The following is a 15,557-nucleotide window of genomic DNA, read 5'->3' as shown; positions in this document are numbered from 1 at the left end:
TAAGAAATTCATGTTAGTTCTTGAAATTTTAGTTAATTTTAAGTTAGTTACCAAGTTCTTTATTTAACCTATGTTAAAATTTTGATTTTGGGGAGGATTTGAGTTCTCGGCCATGGTAGATAATGAAAAGGATACATGGTTGTCTTCAAGTTTAATGAATAAGTACAAATGAATGATGTTTGAGATAGTTTAATGTTCTAGCAAGTAGTTTAGATGAAAAAAAAAATCAGCTTGTGTATTTGTGTAATTGCCGAATTTGAACTAGGGATATTTTTTAATAATGTTTGTATTTTAAATGATGGAATGGAGTGAATGCTTGGAATGTGTTATGCATAAACTATAAGTTGGATTAAAGGTTGTTATATTGCCTTGTCATTGCCGAAAATGTGCTTGGTTAAAGAAATTGGGTATTGGATGTTTAAGTGGTTTAAATAGTTATAAACTAATTTTGAGTTTTGATATCTAAATCTATTTTGTTGTGTCTGAATTTGATAAATAAATAATTTTTTTAATATGATTATACCATAGCAAAATTTATGCTTTAATTTCATTTTCCTTTTAATTTGTAATTCGACACTTGTATATAATTTGATAATTGGATGTGTATGCATTTAATTTATAATATTATACTCGAACATGTTATATATATATATATTTGTGGTTGTATGTGTGTGATTATTTATCAAATTATATAAATAACCATACTTGTAAAATTTATTAAATCAATAATTGGTCTTAACGTAGACATGCTTATAATTATAAACTTGATAATGCCTAGTAAGGTGTTCAGTTGTGCATGAGTAGGGAATATATATATGGTGTTTAATAGTTAATTATTAAGGTTATTTGTACCTTAATTATATGATATACATGTATTAAATTAATTTCCTATTTGATCAGTAATTAAATAAATCTATTTGTTTTAAAATAAGCTCAAGAGCAAAGAGGGTCAAAGTTGGATAGGGGAAAAGAGAAAGTAATCGAGAACCGTTCAAGTATATCTGAGGTAAGTTTTGAGTAATCACCTTTAGTATATAATTGATGATGCCTTGATATGTATATATTAGATGAATTGTGACCTTTTGGTTCTACTTGAATTAAGTTGTGTGATAAATAATTTATGTATATAACTTATAGTCGAATGGTCACTATGGGTTAAGTTTGAATGGTGAAATTGATATGTGATATTTATGTATGACTTTGGAACTGAAATGTAAATGGTGGTGTTCATATGGAGCTTATATCCGAATGTAGCAAATGACTACTAATGTGATATGTTGAATGAGATGTGTTAATATATGATTAAATATGCATGATATTTGATGTGTATCCGGGCTTAAAGACCCGCAGCTATATCTTTGAAATATATCCAGTTAAATCCCGAGCTTCGTCTTTGGTATTATGTCCGGTTAAATCCGCAGCTTCGTCTTTGGTATTATATCTGGGTTAAATCCCGCAGGCCTAGTGCTGGTATTATATCTGAGCTTAAAGTCCTGCAGGTTATGTGCTGGTGACTGGATTCGGGTTTTAAACCTAGCAGGCTTAACGCTGGTGATTCGAGTAAGATTATGAATTCGAAAGTTCAAGGTAAACTACTATTGATTATGTATGATACATTATGATAGTCAGGTACGTATTATGTACTCGTATGTGAATTGATTTTTAAAGTGAATTATTAGTATCAAAGAACGATATATGTGTGTGAATGATTATTATATCTACGAATAAGAGTATGACCTATTCGGTCGATGTCTATCATTACATGAAAGTATGCGACTTAAAATAATTGTATGAGCTATAAAGTAAAGTAAAGTATGTGCTGAAATTTCTTTGTGTATTCTTATATTTATATACATATATATTCGGCCAATAGGCTTTCTAATTGGTGTACTTGTGTATATTCAGCCAAGTGATTACTAATTAGAATATTAGTTTTGTGGTACTAAATGCTCGATTTAAATGACAAGTTTTAATTGTTTGTATTGCTTAAAACTTACTAAGCTTTGAAAGCTTACTCTGTTCTTTATTTCTCTGTTTTATAGATTATTGATTTTGGCCACCGACTCGGGGATCGTTAGCAGTTCATCACACTATCGATCTTTTTGGGTACAGTTATATTTTGGACTCGATATGGCATGTATAAGTTAGGCTGATGATAACGATGTTTTGAAATTGTAAATATTCTGACCATACGAAAAGGGCGTATAACTTAAATACCAGCATGTATTTCAGCTCGATCTCTGTTTATGTTTATTTACAATGTGAATGAGATTATTAAATGTTTAGTTCGATAATACCTCTTAGCCATAATCCAGTGATCTGATTCAGGTTAGGGATGTTACAATGAATTTAATATACTTATGCTAAAAAATAAGAAATTTGATAGCTTTGCTACTTAAGTATGCATATCGTCCAAATTAATCTCAACAACTATTATGGTAGCAAAAATTAGACTAAATGCTTCCTAATAAAGTCATGTTAAACCTTACCAATGTAATTTTACTCCATTTATTGAAGATTAAGCTCCAATCATTAAGTTTAACTTATGTCTTCATATGTTGTACGTAGCAATTTCTCTCCACTAATGTTGGTAGCATTGGAACTTTGAATCAATAGGTCTTTAACAAGGTTGTAACGTGGCTGGGCTTAGGGTTAGGTAAAAGATAGATAAATTTAGGCTTTTAAGCCTTAGACTCAACTTCAATTGAACCTTTGGAATAATTTCCCTCAATACAGCAACATACTTTGCTTTCATATGCTCCTTTGTACATTTTATTTTAAGAACTCATGCTCTTTTTTTTCTCTTTTTTTTTTCAATTCGAGCATTTTACTGAATGTACTACAATTTTAGAGCATTTGATATTTCTTTTCAACTCCCCCAAACTTATTTTTAAAGAATACTTTGAATAGTACTAAGTCTAGTGTTTGGAACAATTTTAAGATAGTTAAGAGAGAAGTGATGGCTAAATTTGCAAGGGTTCGAATAGAATTAGGCCATATAGTCTCAATGTTGGGTTTCAAAGGATAAAAATTTCATCATGGTTGGCTTGAAAAGCTCAAATGGTCCAAAAAAAAGTTGCCTAAATCATTTTCAATGTTCCATGCTTCCTAGGATTTCGCCTCAAGAAACTACTAAGTCAATTCTAAAGACTTAAACTTTCATACATGCCTAACTTTCATAAGGAACTAAAAATTTATGGTATGATTTGCATGCATTATTAAAAATACATTCATATCATTATTAAGCTACCATAATAATTTATTGAAATAATAGAACTTTATTTATAATGAAGTTGAGCATACTTAAAAAATTTCCAATTATTGAATAAAATATATCCTAATCATAATTAAAAGAAAATTTATTCTAAGTGGAAATAATTCAAATTCAATTTTTCGGTCTCCCTACTTAAGATGAACAATGTTCTCATTGTTTAAAGTGAATAGATACTATACGCCACGTAGGATTCTAGAAAAGAGGAGGTGAGTCAAATTGACTGCTTAAGTACCAAGCTCTATCTAGATCCAACCTTAGACATGTATATCCTATTGCCACACTTTATACTTTGCGACTTATTCATTATTCATGATTTCCATCTCTTGCTTTATTATGTTGAAAATAAAAATTCCTAATTAAACTTAATCCTAAAATGACCTAAGAACAAAAATAAAATAAGATCAATATTCCCCCTTTCTATTTATTTACAGACCCTTCCGAATTTGACTCGTCTTTTGCTCCATCATTATTGCCTTTGCATGAATCGCTTCGCTCCTTCTTCGATAATGGACTCCATGGTTCAAATATAAAATCTTGAAATTTAGGCACAAAAATAAATGGGTCATTGTAAATTTTCTTAAGAGTACTTCTCATCGAGTCATCCTTTATTTTTTAGTATCTCTAGTAAGCTTGTTGCTGCCATTGCATATGCTGCATTATGTCCATCAACTTTGACAACTTATCTCGAAGATCTGGGCTAGGCAGTTGACTTCTGAATATTGATGTTTCGTCATCAGGTTCAACTTCTGGTTCCATTGGTTCCTCCTTATCTGGGACTTAAACTGATTGCATTATGGGATCTTCTTCTACTTTGTGGCCCTCACTTTCTTCCACTCGTTATGTAGAAAATATTCTCCAGCTATTTGGTAGTGTAACACCCCGTACCCGAGACCGTTGCTGGAGTCGGACACGAGGGGTTTGCAGACTTAAATCACTTGCTTTCACAGTCCATTTTAAAAATTTCCAGGCAGTTGGCTAACTGCGTCACTGTCACCTTAAAAATCATATCTTGAGTTCCAAAATTCGAAAATCAGTTTTGTAATTTTTCCCTGAAACTAGACTCATATGTCCATCTACAGATTTGTTTCTAGAATTTTTGGTTGGGCCAATTAGTACAGTTTATTAGTTAAAGTCTCCCCCATTACAGGGTGCGACTACACTGACCTTCATGCATTACGACTTAGATATCTCCCTGTACAGGGCTTAAATACTGATGTCGTTTGTTTCTATAGAAACTAGACTCAAAATGGAATCTATACATATATGGCATGACTTCTAAATGTCTCTGGTTCATTTATAATGAATTTCCAAAGTCAGATAAGGGGATCCAGAAACCGTTCTGGCCCTGTCTCACGAAAACCTTAACATCTCATAATATACTGTTCATATGAACCTTTCGTTACTATCCTATGAAAATAGATTCATCGAGGTTCGATTACATAATTTATTCACTATTTAATTCCATTCCTATTATTTTTAGTGATTTTTCACATCCACATCACTGCTGCTGCCAGCATCTATTTTTAAGGTAAACTTTACCTATTTGATGATCCTCCATGGATCAACTAGAGTTTGTCATACATATACCAAAAGTGATCATGAATAACCATTCCCATGGCTAACCGTTACCAACATTTCCATTCCTCTCGACGGACAACATACAAAATGATTATAATGCTATGATCAAAGTATATTTAAGCCATTTTCGCATGGCTATCCAAATTTACACAAAATCGAAGGGTACATGACCAACAACAAAAGGGTAGTCCTATACATGCCATTTCAAAGTTCAACCAAAAGTATACCAAAAGGAGCTTTGATAGTGTGGGCGACTTCGACTTCGACTTCAAAATCCCGAGTCCGATAGCTGAAGAACCAAAATCTATAAAATAGAGAATTAAATAAACTGAGTAAGCATTAAATCCTTAGTAAGTTTTGAGCAAAGAATTTAAGCACATCTGAAGTATAGCATTCATATAACTAAACGGACAATTCCATATATACATATTCTCAAATCATTCCTACTTCACATTCCAACCCCTATATTCATACATAAGGGATCATCTTAGCCAAATACCGGAAGCTCATTACTCGACTGAGCGAATATTGTTCGAAGGGAATCAACTATTCCAATGCACATACGAAACATACCTCATTGTTGGGATTTTACAAGCGTATTAACTGAAATTTTTGCAGCAAGATCGCTCATTCCCGAATCACGTACCTTCGAAATTTAACCGGATATAGCTACTCATTCAAATGTCTTCGAGACATAACCCGGTTATAGTAACTCGCACAAATGCCTTCGGGACTTAACCCGGATTTAGTAACTCGCACCAATGCCTTCGGGCTTAGCTCGGAATTAGTAACTTGCACAAATGCCTTCGGATCTTAGTCCGGATATAGTCACTTAGCACAAAGACTTCGGGACTTAGCCCGGACATCATTCGAATAACCATGCACATTTATCAATGAATCATGACACATCCGTATTTCATTTTCATTACCAAAGCTCAAACACAAGACACTTATCACACTTGCAATTTCGGCTCAATAGCCACATACAAAGAGCATGATTTTGATTTGCTTAAAACATGATCTAATCAAATCATAATCTAAGTTCCATTACTCAAAACTTACCTCGGATGTGGTCGAACGATTTCAATGACTATTTGATAACTTTTTCCTTTCCCTTATCCAACTGTGGTCCTCTAAGCTCTTGAGCTAATTCAAACAAATTTAACTTATTAAAGTCTCATTATGCTAGCTTATGGCCGAATATGACAAGGAGTTTAATAGGTCATATGGCCACCCTTTAGCTCAAATACACAATGGTCATGCACATTTTTAATCACATTAAGCAATTTAACACAATTCATTTGAACATCAAAAGAGGACCTCAAGGTACTTAGCCCATATATACATTAGACATTAGAGTCACATATGTACGAAATCACGAATCGAATTCAACATATTAGCTAATATTCCCCTTAGCCGAATTTTCTAAGTCAAGATAAAGCCATCAATATGTTTACCTTTGGCCGAACATACACATCAACTTATGTACTTATTCATGTGGCCGAACATACATGTCTATGTTGAGGCCGATTGCAACACTTAATACATTCTACAAGTATGGTCACTTGTATGGACTAAACACCATTTTGTTTCAAGTTCAAAACTTGGCCAATACACATATATATACACTAGTAAATCATCCTCTCCCTTTCCATCAATTCAACACATGCATTACTCATTAATATACAAAATTATATTCGGCCTTAGCACACAACTTGCTAGCCGATTCTTGTCCATCTAGCAACTAATACACATATGTGCTCATTTGTTAGACTCTACTTCATCTAACAACAACCATATTTTCCCTTCTACTTCCTACCATGGCCGGATGCTCAAGATACCTCAAGCCTCATAACACATCCATATAGCTAACATGCTAATAGTCTCAAGGCTTCAACTAAAACTTTTGAAGCCTTTTAGTCGAATACTAACTCTCTAATAATCCCAAATCCATCCATGAGATAGTTAGAATTTAGACTAATCATCCAAGGGATGTATGAACTTTCAAAGCAACATTAAACATACCTTAATCTAGTGAGCCTTCATAGCCGATTTTTCTCCAAGCTCATTCCCTTCCTTTATTTCTTCTATTCGGCCAAAGATGTTCAAGGATGAACACATTTTTTTCTTTGTTTTCTTTCTTCCATTCACGGCAAAAGGGGGGGCATGGATGAGACCATTTTTCTTTTTCATCACTCCTCCCTTTCATTATTTAATTACCATGCTCCTTATTTTATTTTTCCTAACATACATCACTAACATAACATGTTTGTGACATGTTTCCACCCATAGCATGGCCGGCCGCTATGCTTTAATTTGGCTAATTTGACATGCAAGGACAAGCACTTTCCCACATATATTAATAGGCCACTTGAACACTTGCCTAGCATATTTCTAAATTGTTTCACATAAGTCCCTACTAATAAATTTTACATACACTGACCAAATTAAAGTATGGAACTATCACACAAGCATTTACGCACATCATAAACACAGAATATAACCTTTAATTATTTATAAGACTCGATTTTGTGGTCTCGATACCACTTTCCGACTAGGGTCAATTTAGGGCTGTCACAACTCTCCCCCACATAAGAAATTTTCGTCCCCGAAAATCTTACCGGTAAATAGGTTTGGGTATCGCTCTTTCATAGAGTTCTCGGGTTCCCAAGTAGCTTCTTCGATCCCGTGTTTGAGCCATAACACTTTCACTAACGGAACCCTTTTGTTTCGCAACTCTTTCACTTTACGAGTTAGGATACGAATCAGTTATTCTTCATAACTCATATCGGCTTGAATTTCGACCTCGGAGGGGTTTATTACGTGCGAAGGATCTGATCTGTAACGTCGAAGCATCGAAACATGAAAAACGTTGTGGATTCTTTCGAGTTCAGGGGGTAAAAGCAACCTATATGCAACTGGGCCAACTCGTTCGGAGATCTCATACGGCCCAATGAATCTCGGACTCAATTTGCCCTTACGGCGAAATCTGAGTATCTTTTTCCAAGGCGATACCTTAAGAAACACTTTGTCTCCCACCGATACTCAATATCTCTTCGCTTTAAATCCGCGCACGACTTCGACGATCTGTTGTCGGGGCCGGACTTTCACGAATTATTTTAATTTCATTTAGCATCTTTAATCAAATCCACTCAAAATTTTGCTTTCACCGAGCTCGGTCCAAAACAATGGCGTACGGCATTTACGCCCATACAAAGCCTCGTAGGGTGCCATCTTAATACTTGATTGAAAACTATTGTTGTAAGCGAATTCAATCAAGGGTAAATACCGTTCCCATGAACCACTAAACTCGAGGATGCAACATCTCAACATATCCTCAAGTATCTGAATTATCCGCTCAGATTGACCATCGGTTTGTGGATGAAAAGCGGTGCTAAAATGCAGCTTGGTACCCAAAGCTTCTTGCAATTTCTTCCAAAATCGCGAGGTGAATCTCGGATCTCTATTCGACACAATAGAAATCGGTACCCCGTGTAATCTCACAATCTGAGAAACATACAATTCAGCTAGTTTATCCAATGAAAAATCCGTGTGTACAGGGATAAAGTGTACCGACTTAGTCAGTCTATCCACAACAACCCAAATCGCATCTTTCTTACTTGCCGATACTGGTAACCCAGATACGAAATCCATCATGACTCGATCCCATTTCCATTCAGGTATCATGATCGGCTGGAGTAAACCCGTAGGCACTTGATGTTCCGCCTTCACTTGTTGACATACTAAGCACTTCGAGACAAAATCGAAAATGTCTCGTTTCATACCATGCCACCAAAACTGACTTCTTAGGTCGTGGTACATTTTCGTACTCCCCGGGTGAATTGACATTCGGCTACAATGAGCTTCGTTCAGAATCATCGAAATGAGTTCTGAATTTATTGGAACACACAACCGATTTCTAAACCTCAAACAATCGTCATCATCAATTTGAAACTCTGATTCCACATTCGGAACACATTCAGCCCGTTTTGCAACCAATTCATCATCAACTTTCTGAGCTTCACGAATTTGATGAATCAACAATGGTTTGGCCTTTAATTTCGCCACTAACACATTGTCGGATAGAACGGACAAGTGTACATTCATCGTCAGAAAGCAAACAAGTGATTTACGACTTAAGGCATCCGCAACCACATTAGCCTTTCCCGGGTGATAGTCAATGACAAGCTCATAATCTTTCAACAACTCAAGCCAACGCCTTTGTCGCAGATTCAAGTCTCTTTGAGTCATCAAATATTTGAGACTTTTGTGATCCAAAAATACATGGCACTTCTCACCAAAAAAGTAGTGTCGCCATATTTTCAAAGCGAATACGATGGCATCTAGTTCGAAATCATGGGTCAGATAATTTTTCTCATGTGGCTTTAATTGTCTCGACGCATAGGCCACGACTCGACCTTCTTGCATCAATACGCAACCCAACCCAAGTAGGGAGGCATCACTATAAATGACAAACTCTTTGCCCGATTCGGGTGCATTAGAATTGAGCTTCATCAAATAAGTTTTCGATTGATCAAAACTTTTCGACATTTTTCCATCCATTCGAACTTAACATCTTTTGAAGTAGCTTCGTCATGGGTGTGGCTATCATTGAGAAACCTTTACAAACCATCGGTAGTAACCGCAAGTCCCAAAAAGCTCGAACCTCAATAATATTTCTCGGAGGCTTCCAGTTAAGTATGGTCAAATCTTGTTCGGTCAACTCGAGTACCGTCGCGGATACCACATGGCCCAAGAAGCTAACCTCTCTAACCGAACTCACACTTCATCGAACTTAGCATATAATCGCTTATCCGTAAAATTTGCAACACTAATCCCGTGTGTTCAAGATGATCGGTTTCATTTCTCGAATAGACCAAAATATCATCGATAAACACAACTACAAACCGATCCAAATACGGTCTAACGATTCGATTCATCAAATCCATAAATACCGCAGGGGCATTAGTGAGCCCAAACGGCATCACTAAGAATTTGTAGTGACCGTATCTCGTTCAAAGCGATTTTGGGTATATCCGAATCTCGAATTCATGAATCGGTAATAACCCGATCTCAAATCTATCTTTGAAAACACCGAGGCTCCCTTTAGTTGATCAAACAAATCGTCAATACGTGGCATCGGATATTTATTCTTTATTGTCACCTTATTCGGTGACGATAGTCGATGCACAACTTCATGGTTTCGTCCTTCTTTTCACAAACAATCTTGGTGCACCCTAAGGTGAGAAACTTGGTCGAGCGAAACCTCTATCCGTCAATTCTTGCAACCGAGCTTTCAACTCTTTTAACTCGGTTGGTGCCATACGATCACGGAGCTATCAAAATCGGCGTAGTCCGTGTACAAGCTCAATACCAAACTCTACTTCCCGAACAGGTGGTTAACCCGGTAATTCTTCGGGAAAAACATCCGGGTATTCACAAACCACCGGCACAGATTCGGGTCTCTTTTCCAATTCTTTGTCATCAAGTACATACGCAAGGTATGCTTCGCACCCCATTTTTACATATTTCTGAGCCAACATTGATGATATTACAGCTGGCAACCCCTTTAAGTCTGTAGACTCAACTCGGATTATCTCTTTATTTGCGCACCTCAAACCAATAGTCTTGCTTTTGCAATTCACAACCGCATCATGCACGGTCAACCAATTTAAACCAAGGATAACATCAAATTCATCAAACGACAAAAGCATCAAGTCCGCCGAAAAACAGGAACCTCGAATTACTAGGGGACATTTCTTACACACTTTGTCGACAAGCACGTAACGACCCAAGGATTTGACACCCAAATTACGAACTCAAGAGACTCAATAGGTAAAGTCTTCTTTGGATGCTAAGGTTTCACATATATAAGAATGAGTAGAACCAGGTCAATCAAAGCAATCACATTAGTATCAAAGAGAGTAAAAGTACCGGTAATAACATCCGGCGAGGAAGCATCCTCGCGTGCGCAGATAGCATAAGCCCTAGCAGAGCACGAGCCTCGGATCTGGTCGCAAGATCTCTAGATCCTCTCGACCACCACTAGCATTGCCCGTATTTCTAGATGGTCTACCCGAGCGTTGGTAGCACCGGTTTCCCACTCGATTTACATTCTGCTCGAGACAATCTCGGGCAATCTTTGATAAAGTGGTCGGTGACCGCACTTATAACAGAGCGGTCATGGAATCTACAGACTCCCGAGTGCCATTTACCGTAATACCGACACTCGATTCGTCTCGACGATTATTTCCAACATTGGCGATCAAGTGACTCGTGCACTCTGTGGGGTCGATCACGGTCTCGTCTAGAAAACCCAATGTGTCTCTAGATTGGCCCAAATCATCTCTAAATTTCTTCGATGATCATTGAAAGGGCCTCCCAAGACCTCTTCTGAAACTCCTTTGCTCCCATATCGCTTTTCTTTTCTCCATCTTGAGCTCCTCGGCTTTGCAAGCTCGCTCGACAAGTACCACAAATTCTCGAATTTCCGAATGCCAACATACGACTTTATATCATCATTCAGCCCACCCTTGAAACGTTTACACATCACGGCTTCAGAAGAAATGCATTCTCGCGCGTACCCGCTAAGCCTCACAAATTTTCGTTCATAGTCGGTAACCGACATGGAACCTTGTTTGAGTTCAAGAAATTCCTTTCATTTTTGGTCAATGAATCTCGATCGATATACTTCTTTCAAACTCGGTTTGGAAGAACTCCCAAGTTACTTGCTCTCTGGCACTGTGAAGTCAACGTATTCCACCAATAGTAGGCGTAATCATGTAGCAAGGAGATAGTACACTTTAGGCATTCATCGGGTGTGCAAGATAGTTCATCTAGTACCCGGATAGTGTTGTCCAACCAAAATTCCACTTGCTCGGCGTCATCGCTGTCCGTGGCTTTAAATTCATAGCCCGTGTTTTCAATTCATCAACTGGGGCTTATTTGACCTTATTTGGTCGATTCACGGAGGTATTGTAGGTGCGGGGGTGGTATTTGTTGGGAATGGAGGTTGTGGAACAGCCGTATTAGTTCGAATGTATTGGTTGAAGCAATCATTCATCACGCTATAGAAAGCTTGTCTAGCTTCATCATTCGGATTACTAGCATTAGGTTGAGAGTCCGCCGGCACTGTCCCTTGTGCGGGAGCAGGCGCTACACTCTCAAGATCATCAGCTACCGCTCATTCGGGATCGGGATCCATTACTATAAGTAAACACATTTGCAAACGTCAGAAATCACCACACTATCAAATAATCACATAATGGCATGTGTAGCTAGACCCAAACGTATTACGGTAGTCCTAGAATCGACTAAACCGTAGCTCTGATGCCAATAAAATTGTAACACCCCGTCCCCGAGACCGTTGCCGGAGTCGGACACGAGGGGTTTGCAGACTTAAATCACTTGCTTTCACAGTCCATTTTAAAAATTTCCAGGCAGTTGGCTAACTGCGTCACTGTCACCTTAAAAATCATATCTTGAGTTCCAAAATTCGAAAATCAGTTTTGTAATTTTTCCCTGAAACTAGACTCATATGTCCATCTACAGATTTGTTTCTAGAATTTTTGGTTGGGCCAATTAGTACAGTTTATTAGTTAAAGTCTCCCCCATTACAGGGTGCGACTACACTGACCTTCATGCATTACGACTTAGATATCTCCCTGTACAGGGCTTAAATACTGATGTCGTTTGTTTCTATAGAAACTAGACTCAAAATGGAATCTATACATATATGGCATGACTTCTAAATGTCTCTGGTTCATTTATAATGAATTTCCAAAGTCAGATAAGGGGATCCAGAAACCGTTCTGGCCCTGTCTCACGAAAACCTTAACATCTCATAATATACTGTTCATATGAACATTTCGTTACTATCCTATGAAAATAGATTCATCGAGGTTCGATTACATAATTTATTCACTATTTAATTCCATTCCTATTATTTTTAGTGATTTTTCACATCCACATCACTGCTGCTGCCAGCATCTATTTTTAAGGTAAACTTTACCTATTTCATGATCCTCCATGGATCAACTAGAGTTTGTCATACATATACCAAAAGTGATCATGAATAACCATTCCCATGGCTAACCGTTACCAACATTTCCATACCTCTCGACGGACAACATACAAAACGATTATAATGCTATGATCAAAGTATATTTAAGCCATTTTCGCATGGCTATCCAAATTTACACAAAACCGAAGGGTACATGACCAACAACAAAAGGGTAGTCCTATACATGCCATTTCAAAGTTCAACCAAAAGTATACCAAAAGGAGCTTTGATAGTGTGGGCGACTTCGACTTCAAAATCCCGAGTCCGATAGCTGAAGAACCAAAATCTATAAAACAGAGAATTAAATAAACGGAGTAAGCATTAAATGCTTAGTAAGTTTTGAGCAAAGAATTTAAGCACATCCGAAGTATAGCATTCATATAACTAAACGGACAATTCCATATATACATATTCTCAAATCATTCCTACTTCACATTCCAACCCCTATATTCATACATAAGGGATCATCTTAGCCAAATACGGAAGCTCATTACTCGATCGAGCGAATATTGTTCAAGGAATCAACTATTCCAATGCACATACGAAACATACCTCATTGTTGGGATTTTACAAGCGTATTAACTGAAATTTTTGCAGCAAGATCGCTCATTCCCGAATCACGTACCTTCAGAATTTAACCGGATATAGCTACTCGTTCAAATGCCTTCGGGACATAGCCCGGTTATAGTAACTCGCACAAATGCCTTCGGGACTTAACCCGGATTTAGTGACTCGCACAAATGCCTTCGGGACTTAACCCGGATTTAGTAACTCGCACCAATACCTTCGGGCTTAGCCCGGAATTAGTAACTCGCACAAATGCTTTCGGATTTTAGTCCGGATATAGTCACTTAGCACAAAGCCTTCGGGACTTAGCCCGGACATCATTCGAATAACCATGCACATTTATCAATAAATCATGACACATCCGTATTTCATTTTCATTACCAAAGCTCAAACACAAGACACTTATCACACTTGCAATTTTGGCTCAATAGCCACATACAAAGAGCATGATTTTGATTTGCTTAAAACATGATCTAATCAAATCATAATCTAAGTTCCATTACTCGAAAACTTACCTCGGATGTGGTCGAACGATTTCGGCGGCTATTTGATAACTTTTTCCTTTCCCTTATCCAACTGTGGTCCTCTAAGCTCTTGAGCTAATTCAAACAAATTTAACTTATTAAAGTCTCATTATGCTAGCTTATGGCCGAATATGACAAGGAGTTTAATAGGTCATATGGCCACCCTTTAGCTCAAATACACAATGGTCATGCATTTTTAATCACATTAAGCAATTTAACACAATTCATTTGAACATCAAAAGAGGACCTCAAGGTACTTAGCCCATATATACATTAGACATTAGAGTCACATATGTACGAAATCACGAATCGAATTCAACATATTAGCTAATATTCCCCTTAGCCGAATTTTCTAAGTCAAGATAAAGCCATCAATATGTTTACCTTTGGCCGAACATACACATCAACTTATGTACTCATTCATGTGGCCGAACATACATGTCTATGTTGAGGCCGATTGCAACACTTAATACATTCTACAAGTATGGTCACTTGTATGGACTAAACACCATTTTGTTTCAAGTTCAAAACTTGGCCAATACACATATATATACACTAGTAAAGCATCCTCTCCCTTTCCATCAATTCAACACATGCATTACTCATTAATATACAAAATTATATTTGGCCTTAGCACACAACTTGCTGGCCGATTCTTGTCCATCTAGCAACTAATGCACATATGTGCTCATTTGTTAGACTCTACTTCATCTAACAACAACCATATTTTCCTTCTACTTCCTACCATGGCGGATGCTCAAGATACCTCAAGCCTCATAACACATCCATATAGCTAACATGCTAATAGTCTCAAGGCTTCAACTAAAACTTTTGAAGCCTCTTAGTCGAATACTAACTCTCTAATAATCCCAAATCCATCCATGAGATAGTTAGAATTTAGACTAATCATCCAAGGGATGTATGAACTTTCAAAGCAACATTAAATATACCCTAATCTAGTGAGCCTTCATAGCCGATTTTTCTCCAAGCTCATTCCCTTCCTTTCTTTCTTCTATTCGGCCAAAGATGTTCAAGGATGAACACATTTTTTTTTCTTTGTTTTCTTTCTTCCATTCATGGCAAAAGGGGGGGGGCATGGATGAGACCATTTTTTTTTTCATCACTCCTCCCTTGCATTATTTAATTACCATGCTCCTTATTTTATTTTTCCTAACATACATCACTAACATAACATGTTTGTGACATGTTTCCACCCATAGCATGGCCGGCCACTATGCTTTAATTTGGCTAATTTGACATGCAAGGACAAGCACTTTCCCACATATATTAATAGGCCACTTGAACACTTGCCTAGCATATTTCTAAATTGTCTCACATAAGTCCCTACTAATAAATTTCACATACACTGACCAAATTAAAGTATGGAACTATCACACAAGCATTTACGCACATCATAAACACAGAATATAACCTTTAATTATTTATAAGACTCGGTTTCGTGGTCCCGAAACCACTTTCTGACTAGGGTCAATTTAGGGCTGTCACAGGTAGAGATCCCAATCTATGATTGTGCCCTGGCTATAGCCTGTCT

Source organism: Gossypium arboreum, chromosome 11 (assembly GCF_025698485.1).
Source record: "Gossypium arboreum isolate Shixiya-1 chromosome 11, ASM2569848v2, whole genome shotgun sequence".
In the NCBI taxonomy this organism is placed as follows: Eukaryota; Viridiplantae; Streptophyta; class Magnoliopsida; order Malvales; family Malvaceae; genus Gossypium; species Gossypium arboreum.
The sequence above is the reverse complement of the archived record's forward strand: the minus strand, read 5'-3'. Positions refer to the sequence as shown.